General features: G+C 49.7%; 1 protein-coding gene and 1 long non-coding RNA gene across 4 annotated transcripts in view; one reads left to right on the plus strand and one right to left on the minus strand.

Moving 5' to 3' along the window:
• Positions 1 to 20806, minus strand: part of SAMD4A (sterile alpha motif domain containing 4A) — a 226632-nt gene that overhangs the window by 96581 nt on the left and 109245 nt on the right. Inside the window, exon 1 of one of the 3 annotated variants that reach the window (XM_089309690.1) lies at positions 3523 to 3659. The exons of the other annotated variants lie outside the window; for them this stretch is intronic. The gene's annotated coding sequence lies outside the window, so the exon portion shown is untranslated. Of the gene's footprint in view, positions 1 to 3522; positions 3660 to 20806 lie in introns of those variants that run through there. 3 annotated transcript variants of the gene reach the window in all.
• LOC138844612 (uncharacterized) lies at positions 17922 to 19291 on the plus strand. The gene is made up of 4 exons (XR_011380702.1): positions 17922 to 18185; positions 18351 to 18482; positions 18617 to 18827; positions 19065 to 19291. It is a non-coding gene; the product is annotated as an uncharacterized LOC138844612 (long non-coding RNA).

Raw genomic sequence — 20806 nt, forward strand, 5'->3', positions numbered from 1 at the left:
TTTTAATAAAACTTCAAACGAATCAGTCTCATGCAAGTCATAAAAATTAGAGGTGAAAAAACACAGTACCTTACTCAACACATGCTTGTAAACCATATTTTGCTATTTCTTTTTTTAATACCAAAAACCTCTCCGAGGAGAGGCTGTAAATGCTCTCAAAGCAGGAAGCTTTCCCACTTTCTACTATTCATCTTCACACTCCCAGACCATCCCCTGCCCCATGCCACACACCGCTAAGCAACTCTCCAAGCGCAGTTTAAACAATGAATTAGTGGGGTCGGTGCTGTGGCATAGCGGGTAAAGCCAGCATCTGTGTCGCTCCCCCTCTTCGTGGAGGAACGACACAGGACCCTGCGCTGTTCTTTCGTCTGCTCGGCCCTCCCTGGGTTTGCTGCTGGTTCTTCCCGGGTTGGCTACTATCCCTTCCACCTCCGTGGAAGGGCGGTTCCCCCTGGCCACATTCCCCACTTCTGCAGGGGAGCGGCACACCGCCGGCCGGCTCTCTCGGGGGCTGCACAGGTGTTCCCCTTAGATGTTCCCCTTAGATGTTCCTGGTGCATGCCGTCTCTCTCCTCCTTTATAGTCCTCCTCCGCCAATCCCAACTCGGCTGCCCACACGCCAAGTACGCTGCTCTCCTCCAATCAGGAGCAAGTCCTACAGTTTATTAGCTGAACTGGAGGCAGCTGTGTAGAAGCTGTTTTCTTCTCTCCCAGCGCCATATTGTGGGAGAGCAGATGCATAGAATAAGTCTTAATTTTCCAGTAACAGTCTAGTCCGAGCTGCTCCCCACAATCTGCAGTGCAGGCATCCCATATGGGCACCATATGGTGCTGGTTCGAGTCCCAGATGCTCCACTTCCAATCCAGCTCTCTGCTATGGCCTGGGAAAGCAATAAAAGATGGCCCAAGTGCTTGGGCCCTGCACCCACGGGAGACCCGGAAGAAGCTCCTGGCTTCAGATCAGCTCAGTTCTGGACGTTGTGGTCATTTGGGGAGTGAACCAGCAGATGGAAGACCTCTCTCTCTCTGGCTCTACCTCTCTCTGTAACTCCGTCTTTCAAATTAATAAGATCTTTGAAAAAAAAAAAAATGAGTTAGGAGCCCTCACATCAGAGGAAGCCTTGCTTTGTGCAACTTCGCTTAGATGCAGGCCTCCTTCCATCAGAACCACTAGAAATGAGAGCCCCAGCAGTCATACACTGTGGGCCAAGGCCAACATCTTTGGAAACATCCAGACACCGTTACCAGAGGAGTATCTGGGGAGGACTGAAAACACAGGTCCCATCACAAAAAACAGTTCATGTTCCATCCAGTGGGCCCAAATGAGCATCAGCCATTTCCTGCAACAGATTCTTAAACCTCAGGAAGCACGGGAAGAGCCAGAGCGAATAAGCTCCACTCCTGACACGTGGGAGCCATTCTCAGGGTCCCACACTTTCTAAAATCAACGAAGAAGTTGCTCAAGAACTTATAGACAAAATTTCCCATTTTGAGAGATGGGAATCCAAAGTATAAGTGTGAATGTGACAGCCTCGTGTGGTATGTTGCATAATTATGTAAATATTGTCACCGAGGAACAGCACAGAGTGAGTCCCAAAATAGACATGTTGGAAATGTTGATAGTAAAATTTATGTATCACGCATTTAGGTATGAAATCAGAAACCCTTTCACGTGTAAGTCTGGAGATGAGAGAATGGAATAATTTTGTTGAAGTGAGATATTTGAATGCAAGAGCACAGATGAACTAGGGACTGTATTTGAGAAGAGGGGGCTGGTTAACTGCACAGGATAGAGTTGGTGACCCTGGATACCCAAGCCTATTCTCTGGCCCTCCTTAGGCACAGCCCTGTAGAGGGAGTTAGAGGCACGCTCCCTTCTACTCAGCTGTTAGCCAACTCTGAAATTTATCTAAGTGGTAAGAGGCAGCTTATTTTCACCTGTTACGTGTACACCAAACTTGTTTTCAGGTTAGCAGGTCTGTTGATGCAATCATACTATGATTTTTTTTTTTTTTAATTTTGAGAAGGGAGGTTACTTTCTCACTGCTGAATTCCAAATCTGCAACAGTGAGTAACGAGGAGAAAAGGCAAGGACAATGTTGGAGCAGGCAGCTCTCTAACTAGGAATGAGAATGCTTGGGGCCATGTCTCTCCTTCTGGGATCCCACTGTAGACCCAGCGATCAGTGATGTAGGCCCAGAGATCAATGGCTGGACCAGAACCAGGGGCACTGACCCCCTGAGGACCCTTGGTTTTAGCTGACTTGGTGGGAATTTGCAGGCACAAAGAAAGGGGCTCAGAGGTCTGTGGACACAGGGCTCTGGTCATCCTTCCAGAACCTCAACCATGCTATCCAGATTCTACAACAAAGAAAAACACCTGGGCAGCTCAGGTCGGGGTGGGGGAGGCGGTGGGGAAGGAGACAGCATGCAGAGAAGCCCACGCAGCTGGCCGCTGGGAAGAGTCTGGAGCTTCGTTCTGAAGGGCAGGTGGATCCCCTGCCATTGTGTGACAGCGGGCGAAGCAGTGGAGAAGATTCACCTGGCCGGCCCCTTCTGGAGGCAGACCTGAACTCTACAGAGGAAGGTAGATGCAGGCCAGAGGCTCTGTGTCCAGGGAGCTTGGGGACTGACCCCTGCCCTCTATCTTTACCCCAGGGTTTTGAGGGCATGGCCCGGTAAGCAGAGACAGAGGGAGCCTCCAGCCATGCTGGTGCAGAGCCAGGGAGTGAAAGCGTGGCCTGCTGTTCTAGTCTAGCTTTATCCCATCAAATTTGGAGATAGATGCATTTGCTAATGCACCAGATATTTCTTTCCAGCCCTTACTCAGGTAGATGGCCTGGTGCTAGGGCCACTCCACCGGGTGTTTGTAGCATCAGAGAAAGCCATGGGGGAAGTTTGTATCCACAGAAATGTCTGCACTACAAAGAATTCAGGGAAAAGCAGACCAGAGGGGTAGAGAAATAGTTTAAGAAGACCAGTTTCTGAAAGGAGTAGACCCTATTTTCCATAATACTGTCAGCCCTTCCAGCCAGGAGCCAACACATTATTTCATGGAAAAAAAAACAAACAAACAAACAAACACACCTCTCCTCTGTGTGTAACTCTTTCAAATAAATAATAATAATAAAGAGATCACTGTTCATCATGGAACGTTTGCTGCTGTAGAAATACCTTGACACACCCCACCTTCTCCCTCCTGCACACCATCATCCACGATGGAGCTCAAGAGTCCACCCCCTCCCCAAACCCTGTTGCTTTCCTCTGGTCCTCACTGTCTTCTCGCCACCACAGCTGCGCAAAATGACATGGATGTGTGGCACTGCTTCTCTTCTACCAGATCGCTGGCTTCCCGTGGGTCAGGGACAGTGCCTCCCCATCAAGTCTCTCCTGCTCCCTCACTCAGGTCAGCAACTTCCTAGACAAGGCTTCCTAGACAAGACTGGTCAAAAAGAGGCACTTTTGCATTCCCGCAAAAAAAAAAAAAAAAAAAAGATAAAAAAAAAAAAGAGCATTTCCGTACCTTCTAGCGTGGTCTGCTGCTCTGATGCAGGTGGTCAATACTATTGGCAGTCACCTCCGGACCAAAGCAGTGTGGTGAGGAGCACAAAGGGCCCTCAAAGACCCCTGCCCAAAGGGAGCTTGAGCTCTTGTCAGAGACAGCTGCCCCCAGTGCCTATACACTAGGCCCCTCCCCTGGCCGGCACAAGGCCACGTGCCCATGATCCTCCTGCACCAGGGATCTGACCGCGCTGCCTCCACCACGTGCAGACACACAGGTGGCGTAGCTGAGTCGCCTGGAGACTCAGAGCCCAAGATGCTGGTGCTAAGGACCCCAGAGGGGCTTGACTGTCGAGGGCAGCCAAGCATAGGATTATCAGGTGCTCTAAGTGACTTGAGGGGGGATAAAAAGGAAGATGATGGAGTGCAGTGAGTCTCAGCAGACTCCAGCCACGCTGTGTGGGTTAGAATCCCAGATCTTACACTGACTCAGCTGTGTACACCTGGGTAGTTCACCTCACTCCTCCACTCTTTGGTGTCCCTGACTGCAAAATGGGAAGCCTCCTAAGATAGCTGTGATGTTTGATTTATCTCATCTTCATAAAGCAAGAGCCTGTGGGCTTTGCCTACAGCACAGGCTACACAATTCTCGGAACTAGGACAATGCTCCACGGCAAGCGCTCTTCCTGGCGGAGGAAAGGTGAGGTGAGGGGGTGGGGGGGTGGGATGGGCAAGAGGCACAGGTCCAGAAAGCATGGAGGAGCACACCTGGAAACCTGTTAGAAATGCAAATTATTGAAGCTCCTCTTAGATCCACTAAGTCGGAAACTCTGTGTTTAGCAAGTCTTCCAGGTGATTCAAATCCAGCCTGATACTTGGGAACTATGGGTAGAGAGAACCCAGGAAATCGCAGTCTCCAATTTCCAGTGCCAACCGGTGAGGCTATGTGAAACTGGGTGAGGAAAAATTATTTCTTAGCAGAAGAAGGGCTAGGAAGAACCCATTCCAAGGGTGGCAAGGACCCGTTTTTTAAAAGGAAGTTGTTGGGTTAAAGAAAAACAAACCAACTCTATAAGTATTTCTAGGACAGGGCTGATCTCCTGAGTTGCCTACTCATGGCAATCTGGTCAGTTAAACGGGGTAACAGATCCTCATAGGGGAGCCATGGCTTAGGCCCATTTGGGTTTTAAGAACAATAAAGTTTGTGCCCGGTGCTGTGGTGTAGCGAGTAAAGCCGCTGCCTGCAGTGCCGGCATCCCATATGGGTGCCAGTTCGAGTCCCGGCTGCTCCACTTCGGATCCAGCTCTCTGCTGTGGCCTCTCTCTCTCTCTCTCTCCCTGCCTCTCTGTAACTCTGCCTTTTAAGTAAGTAAGTAAGTAAATAAATAAATAAAATCTTTAAAAAAAAAATCGAGTTCGCCCAAGCTGGGATGGCTCAGGAACAAAATGAAGATGAATTTCAGAATCAAAGCGCCTGCACCATAGACTCCCACCCCCACAAACCACCCCTCCACCATCCCTGGGGCGCTGAGTGGGGGTCGGCAGGAAGCCTGGAGGACCCTGCCCCTCCTGCCCCTCGGAGGAAGGCCATTACCTCTAAACGGGTGCTCCAGAGAGTCGGCCGGTGAAGGAGGAGCAACTCACTAGTCTGACCGTGAACCAGGAGACACGCAGCAACAGGAGTGAAATTCTCTTGATTCGAGGACCATAATATTTTGCTGAGTTTGAGGGAGAGGGCGCAGACGCTATCTAGGTTATATGGAGCTGAACACATTACAGTTGAACCAGATGTTACGTGAAAAACGCGTGCGTTGATGGAATGATCACATAAGGGATTGCTCCATCTCCTCCCTCTCCACGTCACCCTCCTCCTTTTCTCCCCTCCTCTGGTGTCCACTGGGCATGCGCATCATTATTGAGTGTCTGGTGGGCATTGTGATGTCAGAGGGAGGTGCCTGAGCAGGGACCAGCAGCCCAGTCCTGTTCAGGGACACACGGCTCATGCTTCCACCTGTACACCTGACAACGTCTTTCATCTCAAACAGCTCCTGTAGCTTTTACTGACCCTCCCCAGAACCATTATGGCACTTAGGGGAAACCAAGGCATGGAGAAACTCATCCAAGGTCACGCAGCAATATCCTGGCACCACCACGCACAGCGCCAGGGCTCCCTGACCACTTGTCCACACCAGCCAAGCTGCCCTTTATAGAAAGTTTCCACACACCTTCTATTCCTAACCGGATCACACGCATCACCCAAGCATGTGCTCCCGCAGCTCCGGCCGACCGTGCCACAGACTTAGTAACATGCCCCATTTAGGGCCATGAGCACAATGTGTTTGCACTGCGAATGAATGAACTCAATTCTAGACATCCTTGTGGGGCTGCTGTTTGGTCGTGATGACAAACTCGGTTCACTGATCAGGGCCTTAGACATCAAGAAAGCCAGTTTTGATTCTTTAAGATACAGCAGCAGCTTGACCTCCCTGGCTTTCCCCAAGATGCCAAGTTTGGGACTAGGAAGGATTCTTTGTTCATAACTACTTCTGATGAGGGGAAAGGAGCCAGCTTATTTTGTTTTTATTTTGCAAGCTGACATTTATAGTGACAGTGCTGAAGAAACGGAAGAGAACCTAAAATATGGCATTCATCCCTCCATACACACAGAATTTTCAGTCATCGGTCTTGACCTTGGGACCTAAAATAGAGATTTGGAGGAAGAGGAAGAAGCCCCTTTGGAATCAGTTGGGAAGGTGAAGAGCGATACATAACCTTTAGCCTGCTCTGCTGATCACGGGCTGGATTCCAGTGCCTAAATAAAGCCCAGAAACACACATATTAGAAGAACGGGTTCGTTTAGGAAGCAACCGATGAGCCAGGACAGGGGACATTCCCGAGCCAATAAGGTGACTTGGTTCCTCATGCGATACAAGCACCTTGCAACTGTGCAGTAAGTAAAATAAAGTTCATTGTAAAAGAGCCCCCAGGTCCCCCCATGGTCTGCCTTTGCTGCCGCCTCATGTGACCGGCCTCCCGATTTAGCGCGTAACCAACTCCCAATGACCTGTAATAACACTATTCCCAAATTAGAGCTCTCAATTTGACTTGGCTTCGGTCCCTCCCTCCAAGCAAAATAAAGCATCCGTTTTCTTCTTTTCACATTCATAATACTCTCCTTTTTCAGTTGCCAACTGAAACCCTGCCCCAGTCAGATGGAGCCCTTCCTCTGTTTTTTTTCCCCCACCCTGGTTAGCCAAAGAGCTTGGTGGAAAAACACCAAGAGACAAAAACAAAAACAAAATCAGCCGAAAATTCCAAGTAAGTGACATTCCGCTGGAGAAGCTATGATTCACATGCAAATAAAAATCTCCCTGAATTCGCTTGTTCTATGACGTAAGCCCCTGGCTTGGACATAAAAAAGGGCAGAATGAAATCACCCACAATTAAATTCACTCCAGAATACTGGAACACTCTGGCTAGACCTTCCCAACTAATGATAAGAAAATCCCCACTGTAACAGAAGGAACCTAATTGGGCAGGAGCCCGGGCATCCCCAGCTTGGCTGAGATTCACTCCCAAACTCCCAGATCCAGTGTTCTCCACCCTCACCAACACCCTCACCTGGACTGGGCATCACCTACAAAGCCGTGCAGCTCAGTCTCCAAGGGACAGACCTCTGCAGCAGTGGGCAGGAGGGAATGCTGCTGAGGTACCTGGCCTCACCACCCCGCCCCCAGGATGCTAGAATGCAAGGAGCCTTCTATGGAGCTCTGGACACACCTCCCCAAGACTACACAGAACTTCCTCCCAGCATCATCCGCCTTGATCTCCAGCCCCTGACTGGTCCATAACCTCCATCCCCTTTCCCCAAGACACAATAGCGGATCTGCCGCTACTTTTTTCTTTGAGCTGCCACCTGCAGAGTGCCTACCCCATCTACCACCAACCATGGAATACCTGAGACAGAAGGCGCCTCAGAGACTTCGTGGGCTTCCCTGTACCTGTTGTGAGCAATCCCCACGACACGATTCCTCCTTGAGCTACTCCCAGCCACAGTGAAAGAGGAAGCCCTTCTGCTATCAAGGAGACCACCATCAGCCTCTCTGCAGCTTCCTCGCACTCAGCTAAGGCCAGTTTTTCCTGTAACCACAGACGAAATCTACAAATACTCATGGAGCAATAGTCACAGTGGCCACAAGGTGGAGGCAACCCACGTGTCCATCAACAGAGGAACGGATGGATAAACAAGCCGTGGAATGTTACTCAGCCTTCACAAGGCAGGTGACTCTGACACACACAACAACACGGATCCTCAAGAACTTTGTGCTAACCAATTAAGCCAGACACCAAAGGAGAAGTGCTGAATAATCCCACTTCCAGAGGCACTGGAGTAGTCCAGTTCACACCGACTGTGACTGCCAGGACTGGGCGCATGGAAAAGTGAGAGTTACTATTTAATGGGCACAGAGTTTCTGCTTGGGATCATGAAAAAGTTCCAGAAATGGGTAATGGTGATAATTGTACAATGCTATGATTGGAATTAATGCCACTTAAAAATGGATACAATACATATTTAACCACAATCAAAAAACACAGAAAAATAAGTCTTCTGTCCCATTCACAAAACAGCCACTCCACTAAATCTTCTTTTTCAGGCCTAAAAATCCCATTCTTTTCTGATCATCTCCATGTGATGTGATTTCTAGGTCCACATAGCCTCCTGGCTAACGCCCTCCAGGGAAACCTGCTCTGCCTATGAAGACCTGGTCCCCAGAACTGAACAGGGGACCATTTCTGGCTGTCTCACCACAGGATTCAGCTCTAAGCCACCCAGCTGGACCCCCAGGCCAAGAGCAGCATAGAACGTGCCTTCCCATCTACCTGCTTTGGTTACCAGGGCACAGGTCCAGTCAGATAGAAAAAAAAAAAAAAAAAAAAACCTGCCCCTCACCTCCAGCACCCCTGCTGCACTTTCCCCACCCACCTACATTTCCCAGACAGCTGTGGGCAGCTGCAGCTGGAAGCGAAACCAGCAATGGCAATAGTGGGGAAGGGGCTGCCTCTCAGCTGAGGCCACTCTGGCCTTCCCAGAGATTACACCACTTCTCGTGGGTGTCTGGCACATGGCAACAGGCAGCACTCAGGGACTGCTCTTACCAGCAACCCACCACAAGTCTGGAGCCATCTTTCTGTGCTAAATGTGTACAGCTGCCTGGGCTGAGCCAGTCCTGTTGGACTCAATGCCATGCTCACCCATCTTGGTCCATCTGGGAAAGGTTTGGGAGTTTGAGGCAGGATTGCATTTTAACGTCTGTTGAAACCAAGTGGGCCTGGTTGTTGAGCTCATAGCACCCGTGAGTAATCTACTTCCTGAAACTAAGCCACTCACCCTCTGCAAGGGGTCCTTGGGGTGCAGCTGAAGGGTCACTAACTTGGCAAATATTTCTTGGCACAGGCACGAAGCTTTTCTAGGAAAGCCAGTTCGCTGGCCAAATTCATAACCCTTAACGTAGCACCCTTAAAAGAAGTTAAGTCCTCCCTTCTGGTTGTGCGATTTATGCCTGGGACAGGGACAGGAGGGTGTGCGTGTGTTAGAATAACCACAGGTAAGTGAAAACCAAACCTAGCTTTAAAAATCTCTACCTTCTTCCTTTTCTTAACTCCAGATTTTCTGTTACTATCTGGGCCAATAATAGGTTGACTTTGGAAAACTTTTATTTGCCAATATTTTGCCTGGAATTTAAAATGATAGGGATCTCCCTTTCCCGTGAGTTTTTTGGCTCAGGGAGTCCATACACTTGATCTTGTATGCCCCAGGACTGTGCCCACCTGGCTGTACCTGGAGACAGGTGTGTGTAATGCTTTAGGCTTAAGTGAACTAGAGAAAGCCTTTTGCCTCGAAGAATAAGCGGTTTCTTTATGGCTGAAACAAACCTTTCTCAATCCTTTCAAAAAGACTCCTGTGCTGTCTTCTCCTCTTTCATGAAACAGGCAATATGGCGGTGGGGGGCGGGGGTGGATCTAAATTCTCCTAGTAAACATACGGAGACAGGTGAGTGGGCTCTGAAGCAGGAGTAGAGCAAGCTGAGATGTGATTCGCGGTGAGGAGTCAGGGGAGGCTGTGAATCTGGCATACAGAGTCATGCTCAATTTCCAACCTTGTCATCAGCAGTCTTCCTCTATCTTTCTCAGAACTCGCCTTTTTCGTAAAGACCTTAGAGGCCCCATGAGACTGTTGGGCTTCAGGGATCACCACCGCCCAGCGGGATCTTCTGAGACACAGAATCCCACGACTCTCCCTGAACCCAGGCATGGTTCTTGCTGTGGACTCTGGCTTCCCTCACGAGGATCTGTGCTTGTGTTGTCAACCATCCCTGCAAGGTCTATCCCAGGATCAGATCAGGCGCCATGCACCTGCTATGCGATCTCCTTCAGGTGTACCAGGGAAAGAAGCTGATTCCTTGACTCTGAGAGATAATAGTGTTGTGTAGACTTGGTGCTGATGGGACCCAGGTTCTGAGGGTCAGAGTGGCAGCACCCGCTCCAGCCCCTCGAGAACTAGGCAGGGTGCTCCGTGGGTCCAGAGCTGCCTGGGAAGGGCCGCTGGCAATGGAAAGAAGCTATGTGCTGGCTGCAAAGGCCCAGGACTGGCCATCCAGGCAGCGGCAACACTGACACCACTGTTTGTCCTTGTTCATTGTTTCCTTTCTTTCCAGCAGGCCTGCCACTCACCAGGCAGCATCGCTTAACCATAAGTCACTGATGGCCTGCAGGAATTTGGTCTCCAATTGTTTCCTTTTTTTTTCTTTAAAAAAAAAACTTATTTTTTTGAAAGTCACAGTTACAGAGAGAGAGAGGGACAGACAGAGACAGAGAGAGATCTTCCATCCACTAATTCACTCCCCAAACTGCTGCCAATGGCTAGGGTTGGGCCAGGTCAAAGCCAGGAGCCTCCTTTAGGTCTCCCACATGGATGCAGGGGCCCAAGCACTTGGGCCATCCTCTGCTGCTTTCCCAGGCCATAGCAGAGATCTGGTTTGGAAGTGAAGCTGCCGGGACTGGAATCAGCACCCATTTGGGATGCCAGTGCCACAGGTGGCGGCCTAACTCGCTGTGCCACAAGGTTGGTCCCTCCAATTTTTTCCTTTTAAACTTTAATTTGGTGCCTATTTCTCCTCCAGGACATGATCCTTTTTACTTATTTACTGTAAGGAATGCAGCCATAGACGGAGTGCGAATCTGGAGCGGAGCATCTTGGAGACAGGATTATGTGCTCAGAAACCTTCTGAAGTGCTGTTTGGAACACGCTGGGGTGTGAGCAAGAAAACGCTTAAAATACAGCCCATGAGCGCCCCATAATCCACGTATGTGGCAGGGTTACCGGGAACAGGGAAATGCCAGACTGTGTGGAGGAGCGGCTGACCCAGCGTTTGGTACCCAGATGTGGCGTGTGCTTGTCACGTGGCTGCTGGTGGTGCCAGTGTTCCAGAGTCTCAGGAGAAGCCTCTTGGTGTCTGTGACCCCGTCCTATCCAGGCTCAGCCTGGGAAGCTATGAGGCCACACAGGAGAGAGGACAGAATGAAACAGCAGAGACAGGAGGCCCACGTGGGACTGAGTGAGCTTGGCTACTTCGGTGGCTTTTTGAGTCGTGGGAGTAAGTGTGATTTACAAACTTCCCCCGTGTCAGCTCGTGCCTTGGGGCTCTCCCATGCACGTGGCAGACCCCTCCCCCACATAACGACCAACACATGCACAGGGCCCCGCGCCACTTCTTAGTTTCTGATTCATAAATATTGATCATAAGGGAAGGCAAAATCTCTTCCCATACATGATTGCATCGCATTTTCAAGGCAAGTGCGAGTGGCAGGCAGTGGAGAAATGGATGCTGACGGGGGTGAAGCGCCAAGTCCAGAGTCCCCCTGTGAATCGAGCGTAACTTCTGGTCCCCAGCGTGGCGGGGCTGGTGCCCGCCGTGGGGTCGCTGCCCCGGCTGAGCTAACACTCGCCACAGAAAGGGTCCTCACGGCACGGCCTGACGGTTTCATTTATGTTTTCATGGTTCTTCTTTCAAAGGAATCTAAACCTTGACAGACATTAGAAATTTAATAATGGTTGAAGAGCAAATCCCAGCATGTCTCCAGAGCAATACAGAGTCAGATTCTGAAGGCAAATAAGCCCTTGCTTTCTTCTTCTCTCCCTGGCTCTGCTGGCGGGGTGTGCGGGAACTGGGTGTGTCGGGCAAGGGGAGAGGAGACTCCAGAAGATACCATCATGATTATCTAACAGTAACAGCACTCTCACTGGCAATGGCCTCTGAAAAGACCAGACGCATGAGGTTTCTCTTACTCTACATGGCAACAGGCTTCCAAAGTTAAGAAAAAGAAAATAAATGAAAACACAAACTGTTTCCTTAGCTATCGGGGACACTGGTTTCCTTCTTAAAACTTCAATGTTGTAAACTGAAGAATGCGCTCAAACAAAGCTTTGTGTATCTTGTTTCAACTGAGAGTCATTTCCAATTTTCCAGAAAAGGATTTTTAACCAATGTGGCTAAATTTAAGTAACTTAAGCTCAGTTAATTTCCCCTTGAAAAAACCATATCAGAAAGTAAGCACATAGAAAATAAAAGTCCCAATACTGACATTATAACCCTAAACACACTAGCTCTGGGCACAGTCCAGGAACACACAGCCCAGTTCTCCCAGTCACTGCCTCGAAGTTGACAGCACATGGGCATGTGACAATGGCACAGCACGCACATTAAAAGTGTGTGGTAATTGTCACGGCCCCACTCGCCATGCCTGGCCATGTTCATTTTTACTTTCTGGGAAGTAGCTTTTCTTTTCAAACAGAAAACCTGGCAGTGCTAGCCCCACCAGTACCGTTCTTATTCTACAACCACAGGAAGCCTAGAGAGACTTCTATGTAAAGAAATACACAGTGGCGCCAGCGCCGTGGCTCACTAGGCTAATCCTCTGCCTTGCGGCACCGGCACACCGGGTCGGGGCGCCGGATTCTGTCCTGGTTGCCCCTCTTCCAGGCCAGCTTTCTGCTGTGGCCCGGGAAGGCAGTGGAAGATGGCCCAAGTGCTTGGGCCCTGTACCCCATGGGAGAGCAGGAGAAGCACCCGAATCAGCGCGGTGCGCCAGCCGCAGCGGCCATTGGAGGGTGAACCAACGGCAAAGGAAGACCTTTCTCTCTGTCTCTCTCTCACTGTCCACTCTGCCTGTCAAAAAAATAAAAAAAAAAAAAAAAAGAAAGAAATACACAGTGGCTTCAGATAAGCCTGGGAGATCTCCCAGTGGACACAGGAAGGAACGGTGGGAGACGGTGTGTGTATGTGTGTGTGCGTGCACGCGCACATGCATGTGTGCAGGGGGGATGGGTTCCTGTAATCTGAAGATAAGAGAGTGTGGTTCCAGGTGGGATTCTGAACAACACGATCCATTTTCTCTGGACAAATGGGTCATTTCACTTCCAAAGTCCTCCAAAACACTATCCCATTGCATCCTATCTTTGGCCCACAGGGATCCTCTAGTCAAATCCTGAAGAACAGCATTACTGCTCGTGACACACTCCGAGGTGGTAAGGCGAAGCAAGCGGAAGGGCTACCATGCAGAAATTGGCAATGCCAAAGGGCTGGGTGCACGGTCGCCTCCCGGCTGCAGACAGCACCTCAGGGACCTAACACAGGCTGTGGGACTGGGAACGTAAGCTCTAGAGCTCCATATGCAAAAGTAAACCCAGACCCCTCCATCACCAGTCACGTCCAAAGAAGGGCACAGGGACAGTGGTTTGTGCATCTAAAGGCTTGGCCCTGGCTTCAGGACACTCACTTGGACAGTCCTGTCTGAAGATCTTTACATCTAGGAGCTAAACCCTCCACTCTGGCCCAGGCCTTAGGGTGTCCTCTGAGTCCACTCATTGCCCAGCATCCTGCATCAACTGGAAAGGGAAGGAAGTACTTAAACATTCTTGGTTGCAGATTGGTATTTTTAGCACTTTTAGAAAAGATTAGACTGGCTTCCATATAATTCATTTCTCATAATATTAGCACTTGTGTTTTAAGAGCACGTAGCAGAGAACTATTGTTAGAGAAGACAGGATCAGAATAAAGTGGCTGAGTTATAAGGGATATTACTCATTCTCTGCTTTAGCTGAAAATATCTTCTAAATGTCTAACTTTCCAAATAGCAGTTCCAAAATATTCCTCACCCAATGGATTGCAGACAAAAAAGATTCAGCAAAAAAGTAACTTGAAATATTTGACTTTCCACCCCAATCACCAAGAACTATGGGGAACAACCTTATCTATGGGTTCCCCTATGTCCTGTCATATACAAAACACAAACCCAAGTCAATAAAAAAGCAGTATTTGAACGTCTTCCTTGCTTCCTCCACTTCTACCTGCTGTCTATCTCTTGGCTAGTTGCTATTTTTAAATCTTACCCAGCACAAGAAGTTTGGGAGGGAGCTGGGTTGTGGCACAATGGGGTAAGTTGCTCCCCTTCCAATCCAGCTCCCTGCTAAGGCACCTGGGAAAGCAGTGGTCCTGCCACCCACGTGGGGGACCCGAATGGAATTCCTGGCTCATGGCTTCAGCCTGGTCTTGCCCCCATTGTTGAGGTCATTGGGGAAATGAACCAGTGGATAAAAGATCTCTTTCTCCCTGTCTCTCTCTCTCTCTCCGTCTTGCTCTGTTACTCTGACTTTTAAATAAATAAGTCTTTTTTTTTTTTCTTAAAAAAAAAAAAAAGGAGTTTGGGAACAAGATTGGACCAGGAAGAAGGTAACAAAAAAGGGAGGATTATCTAGGGTTTTGATTATCCATTCTCTCCCAGCAGATCCTACACTCTCCCCCACCCCCTACACACACACACACACACACACACACAGAGTGATGGGCAGGGATGGCCCCAGTACAGCATCTCGGCATTGAGAAAAGCAGCAGAAGCAGCAAGGTTGCCCCGCTTTCCCTCCCCCTCTCCCCTGAGGCAGGTGGGAAGTCTTCATCACAGAGGTGCCTACTCCATGCAGGAAAGGGATGGCCGGCTCCAGGCGACACAGAGCTGCCTGGGCAAACAGGGCCACCCATTTAATCACCACGAAATCATACCCTTGGCCCTCTAATCACACTTCTGCACGACTGCCCTCTCTTCCTTCAACACAAACACACGAGTTTGCCTGTTTCTTTGGGTCTTCATTTCTGAAGGCTTCCACGCCCTCCAACACTTGTACTTCAGTAAATGCCCGGACTTGTCTCCCATTAAAACCTAGCTTTTATTATAGCAGCGTCAGCCATGAACCACGTGATGGGAAAGAAAGGTATTTATTTGCCTCTATGATCGATTGAAAGAAAGAAAGAATGAATGAGAATTGGCTGCAGGACAAAAGAGATGATTGGAAAAGCATTCAGATACGAGCATAAAGCCCAGGAGACAAATTCAGTAGACAAAAATGCCCTTTAAGAACAAGAGTTCCAACATGTGAGAGAATTTTCTCCTTTCTCCAAAGCCAAATATTTGACTGTGCTTTTTAAGACTAATTAAAACAATATTGTGGGACTCAGGCATGCGTGGGTTACAGAGAACAACCCACCCCACAAAACACTTCATTTCTTCAAACAGACACCGAAGCCATGGTGAGGGTTCTGCCAGAGCCTCCGGAGACTTTTGCTTTATTTCATTAATATTCACACAAACACTGGGTAAGAACTGCAGCTTGGAACTCCGATTTCCATTATAAAGCCTGTGAAATGCCAGGCATGAGTCATGGCTTGTGCAGCCTGGGCAGTGCAGGCAGTGCGCTGATCTCCTCCATTACTCGGGCGTGCACGCTGACAGCTTGCAGGAGAAAAGCTGAATGAGTCAGCTGCAGGGCTAAACCACAGGAGAATACTACGTGCGTGGAGGAGTTAGGAGGACAGACATTGGGTGTTTGTTGTTGTTACCGTTTTGCTCTCTTTAAATAGGAACATTCATAAAATCCGTCTTCAAAGGCAGCGACAGACAGGCCTATCCCCTTATACGTATGCTAACACACTGGCCAAGTTGGTTACCTAAATACCACAAAGTGTACTGTAGCCGCCAGGATCAATAACAGCCCTTTCAAGGACAGTTCCACAGAACACGGCCTCTTCCTAACGCCTGCTCCTGCTCTGGCTGTCTCCCACGCGCTGACTTCCACAGAGAAATAGGAAGTCAGCAGACAGCAAATCAGGTTGCAGAACGAAGGAAACACGCAGCAGAGTTTGGGCAGAACACATGTTCCAAGAGGACCAACAGAGCTGGTGGCACGCAGGGATCCCTGGCTTCCGCAGGGCTCCACGGTGGGGATCTCTTCAGCTTCCTGTCTGGTCCCTCCCCTTGCCGCTCTGGAAACCCGAGCCCAAACCTCTTGAGCCCTGCGGTTTCTCAAGCGTTGAACGGGGATGCAGGTCTAGGGCATCGACACTCCGGAGCACCCACTAAGGCAGGAGAGAAGCTAGTGCACTCTGAGCAGCCTCGGGACCTGTTGCCCAGTGGGAATCTTGGAAGTGCAACAGCATCAAATGGCTAACACTTCCCTAGAACTTCGGATCGGATCTGAAGATTGAAATCAGGACCCGAAGGGGATTTGAAAACTGAGCGTAACCGTGAGAAATGGAGATGTCGGGTATGTCCAAGACCTTTTTAAAGCCAGAAGTGAGAGGTCACTTCACGAGGCTGAGGACCAGTGGCTGGCCGCTCTCCTTTCCAACAAGGACCTGCGGCGGCTGCAGGCCCTCCTTTGTCCAGGATCATACTCAGTGGTTCGACATCTGTCCCAGGATTGAGCCACGGGCTGGCTTTTTCTTTTTTTGGATTTGGCCTCCGATGTTTAGGCGCGAGTCAGCACACACAGATGAATAGATTAACTGAACTAATTTAAGGGAGCCCTCCCATGGAAGGATTCTGTGTTAGCCATCTATATTTAGGGAAAAGTTTAAGCCTGTGTCAGACACTTAGGAAGGACTGGGTTTTCAAAACCTTGCAAGGGCTCTCTACCACAAGAGCTTCCTCCCAGCCTACTCACTTGTTCCGAGGAGCTCGGATGTCCCATAGCCATGAAGTGTTAAGATGGCCCAGGGAAGGTGACCTCGTTCAGATGAGGGTGACTCTGGCCTTGCTTTCATAAATGCGGGGAGCACTTACTGTGTTGTTTTCTAGGCTGCAAAATATCCCTCCCAGGCGAAACCTGATACAACTTAATTTGATATGACAACTCTATTGAATTGCTACCAGAAGCAATCATTTTGATTAAATCACAGTTTCTAAGTCTCGTGTTTAGTGGCAAACTAAAGACTCCCCACTGCTGAAACATGGCTTCTTGTGTTCTTCCACTATCGCTTAGTCAGACCTCAGGCCTGGCTAAGGAACAAGTTTAAAGTTTTGCCCTTGAGGAAAAATCTCAGAATAACTCTTGTACCTTCTTGGTCCCTGGGTAAGCGGCTCTCCATGGCCATGAACTCTCTGCCTATCCCCCTTATTTGAGGGTCGCGTGGGGCATGGCTCCACAGATGCCAAGGGATGCCCCCCATGGTTGCAATGGTAAGAGGGCGGATGGATTTTCTTCCTGTGTTGCCAGCATTAAAAGGCATCTGCAGAAACGCTGACTCCAGCTGTGTCTTCCTGCTGGCGGGGACCACACACCTGTAGCGTAGGAACCAAGCCAGGACCTCCCCGCTCCCAGTGCCAGAAGGGCCTTGAGGGAGCAGAATCGATTATCTTTTGCCTTCTCTTTTGGTCTGCTGACTCTTGGGCATGCTGAAGAGGTCACGTTTTAAACAAGCGGCCTTGGCGTTCTGACTTTAGAGAAGTTTCTAGCCAAAAAGAAGCAACTTAAAGCAGCAGCAAACTCTTGCCTTTCCAGCCCTAAAAATGGAACAAACATCGTCAGCAGCCTCTTTGCTGCCACGGAATAGATTTCCTTCTTAAATAAGACAAACCTCTTGCCAGGCTTCTTGCCCACCTGCAGAGGACCCTGGGCCTTCTTTGCATGAATTTTCTTTCCTGTGGAAATTTTCTTTCCTGTCCTAGGTGGGCATGTCTCTTTGGGTTCCAGCTGGATGTGCACACAGGGCTAGGTCCCCGAGGGAAGAAGTGAATGGATTTTCATCACTCCCCTCACTTGACTGTAAGCGCCCCAAGCCTGGCTTCTTAACGATCCGGAGAGAGGCCACTGGCTCAGACAGAGCCATCAAACACTCCAGAAAGGCTGGAAGAAGCTCCTCCAGGGTGAGGGTCTGAAAGAAGGAGCCAGGCCAGATCCTCGGGCTGAGGTTTGAAGTTTGAGACTAATGGCCCTTACTGTTTACACAGACAGAAGACAGAAATTTGAGCTCTGCTTGGCGCAGCCAATATGACAACCGGGAGAAGAGTTATGCTATTTCTTCTCTGCTTGGCTGGCCCAGGGCCCTGTGGGCTGCAGGGCTGCTGGGACTGGTGTCCCCTGCTAAGGGCCTCAGAGTGCCCTCACCCTGGCCCAGGACACAGGGCCGCCACCACTTCCTCTCTGCTGATGCCCGCGCTTCCTGCTAGCAGGTGAGGGCTCCACAGACTTCCAGAGTTCCTTCTAAGCAGCTGAGAGGTTAAAGGAAAGCAGTCCAGACTTCAAGAACTAAAAGCAGCAGGCAGCCTGCTCTGCTGACTGACACACAACCCGCGGTGAGTACAGGACAGCCATTATTTCCGCCCAGGTCCCGAGCTCGCTTTTATTGTGCGTATTGTTTTCCGACTTTGGAAGCACCAAATAAGGATGACTTTTGGTTCAAGGTAGGAGCCATGACTGTTTATATGACCTCACTCCGTCTTACATAATATATTCAACAGGCCCTTTCAGCGCAAGTGTGAAAGAGCCCAATTCTGCCGCCAGACAAACAGGTGCTATTCCCTCTGAAGCTGGGGTGACATGGCCCTCAGACAGCGGGGGGCAAGCTTCACTCTTAGGCAAGGATGTGATGGGTAAGTGATGGTTTCCAAGCCTGGAACGCAGGCTCTGGAAAAGAGCCACTGGAGAAAGATGCAAACAATGTCTTGAAAGTCCAAATCAGCAAATATTTCTCATTGCTTACAAATGTGCTGCTCTACCTCCCAAGCCTACAAGGTAACCTTTGAGAAAGGGCCTCTGCCAACTCCCTGGAGACCATTCCCGATCTCTTCCGGTGAGCTTCTAACGCAGGTGGAATGCAGCACGGGCCAGCAGGCCACACTCTCAACCACCGAGACCACAGTATTTCCTCCCAGTCTCGCCCAGGGAAGGGCCAGTGCTGCTTTCACTATCCCAGCGCTGCAAACTGACATTTAATGGTAACTGATCTTTATTTATGCACTCCCTTGTTCTTTACACGTATGTAGTCTTAGGAATGAGCCCACATGCCCACAACATTTAAAAGTAATGTCATCCTCTCACAATAACTTGGATGGATTTTTATAAAACCTATAACAGGTCTGGTGCTGTGGTGCAGTAGACTAATCCTCCGCCTGTGGCATTGGCATCCCATATGGGCACCAGTTCTAGCCCCAGCTGCTCCTCTTCCAATCCAGCTCTCTGCTATGGCCTGGGAAAGCGGTAGAAGATGGCCCAAGTGCTTGAGCCCTGAACCCCCGTGGGAGACCCAGAAGAAGCTCCAGGCTCCTGCCTTCGGATCAGCTCAGCTCCAGCCATTGGGATCACTTGGGGAGTGAACCAGTGGATGGAAGACCTTTCTTCTCTCTCTCCCTCTCACTGTCTGTAACTCTATCTTTCAAACAAATAAATCAACTCTTCAAAACACTGGTGACAGCCTTTACACAGCTCAAGTTGAAAAGCAGATTAAACTCAGTGGTCAAACCCTCAGGCAGGCAGGGTGTCCTCTCAGGGGCCCTGGGAACACTGGCCAGCCCTTACTGAAGTCCCACTGCTTCCCAGCTATAGATGCCATGGGGGTGGGGGACCCCAGTGGCAGGCTCCACATCAGGACTAAGCACAATGCCTACAGATGACTGAAAATAGTCTCCTATGGGACTGGTGTTGTGGCCTAGCAGGTAAGGTCTCTGTCTGCAATGCCAATTCCCTTAGGGGCACCAGTTCCTGTCCTGGATGCTCCACTTCCCATCCAGGTCCCTACTAATGGCCTGGGAAAAGCAGTGGAAGATAGTCCAAGTGCTTGGGCCACTGCCACCCATATGGGAGACCCAGAAGATGCTTCTGGTCCCTGGCTTTGGCCTGGTCCAGCACTGGCCGTTGTGGCCATCTATGGAGCAAACCAGCAGACAGAAGATCTCTCTCTCTCTCTCTCTTTCTCTAACTCTTTCAAATAAATAAATCTTTGAAAAAAAATAAGTCTCCTATGTCATCCCTACTCCCCTCTACCCTAGGACTGGGGAATTTCAAAAAGTTCATGGAAAATGGAGCTAAAGAAACATTTATTTGGGGGAAGAAGTTGTGAAAGCCCACGCAGAACAAGGTCTTCAAAAAGTTCATGGAAAATGAGTGTGATGAAAAAACCATGCATGGATTTCAAAGATTTGGGGGCCAAAATCAACTTATCTTTTAATTCCATTTAGTAGCCTTGTATTCCCTCTGCTCTTAGGGGAGTGCCAATATGGCATGGAAGTAATCGACATGCATCCCAAGGCTCAAAGAAATACAACGTAGAAGCAGAATACCTAACTACAGCCTGAAGGAAAATACAAAATCAGAAAAGGAAGCAGCAGATGGTGGTAATGATGTGACATCTCTTCCACTCCACCCCTCCACATCACCTCCCTCCCACCCTCGGCCCCTCCCTGCAGGTATTTCCTGCTCAGGTCTTGCTGGACCTCTTCCCTGAGGTGTCAGCTCAGGCTTGCATGTTGAACCCAGATGATCTAAGCCTCGATTTCATGGCTGCTGGCAGCGGGTCCATAGCCGTGTTCACTGGCACTGAGATGTAGAAACCTACCCTGAGACAGGTCAAGGTCCTGACCTCACACATATTATTGACTGTGGAATTCTAGAAGACCGCATCATTTCGTATTTTCAGTCAAGTCTAAGATTCCAGGCCCAGCATTTAAGACCTACCACAGTCTTGCCCCGAGATGCCTCTCCCACCTCTCACCTCCTCACCCCATGCCCGAGTCCAGACGCTGCACTGACTCATGCTACCTCTCCATCTGCAAGAACACTGTCCACCTCCGCTTACAAGGTACTCCCATCCCTTCCTGTCCTTTGAAAAAGGCATTCAAGAAACACACAGCGCTCACTGTGGGCCAGGTGCTGTTCTGGGCACGTTGTACCTCACTTAAAGTCACACCAGCCCCACTTG

This window comes from Oryctolagus cuniculus, chromosome 12 (genome assembly GCF_051225735.1).
Source record: "Oryctolagus cuniculus isolate XC-2025 breed Fujian yellow rabbit chromosome 12, ASM5122573v1, whole genome shotgun sequence".
Taxonomy (NCBI): Eukaryota; Metazoa; Chordata; class Mammalia; order Lagomorpha; family Leporidae; genus Oryctolagus; species Oryctolagus cuniculus.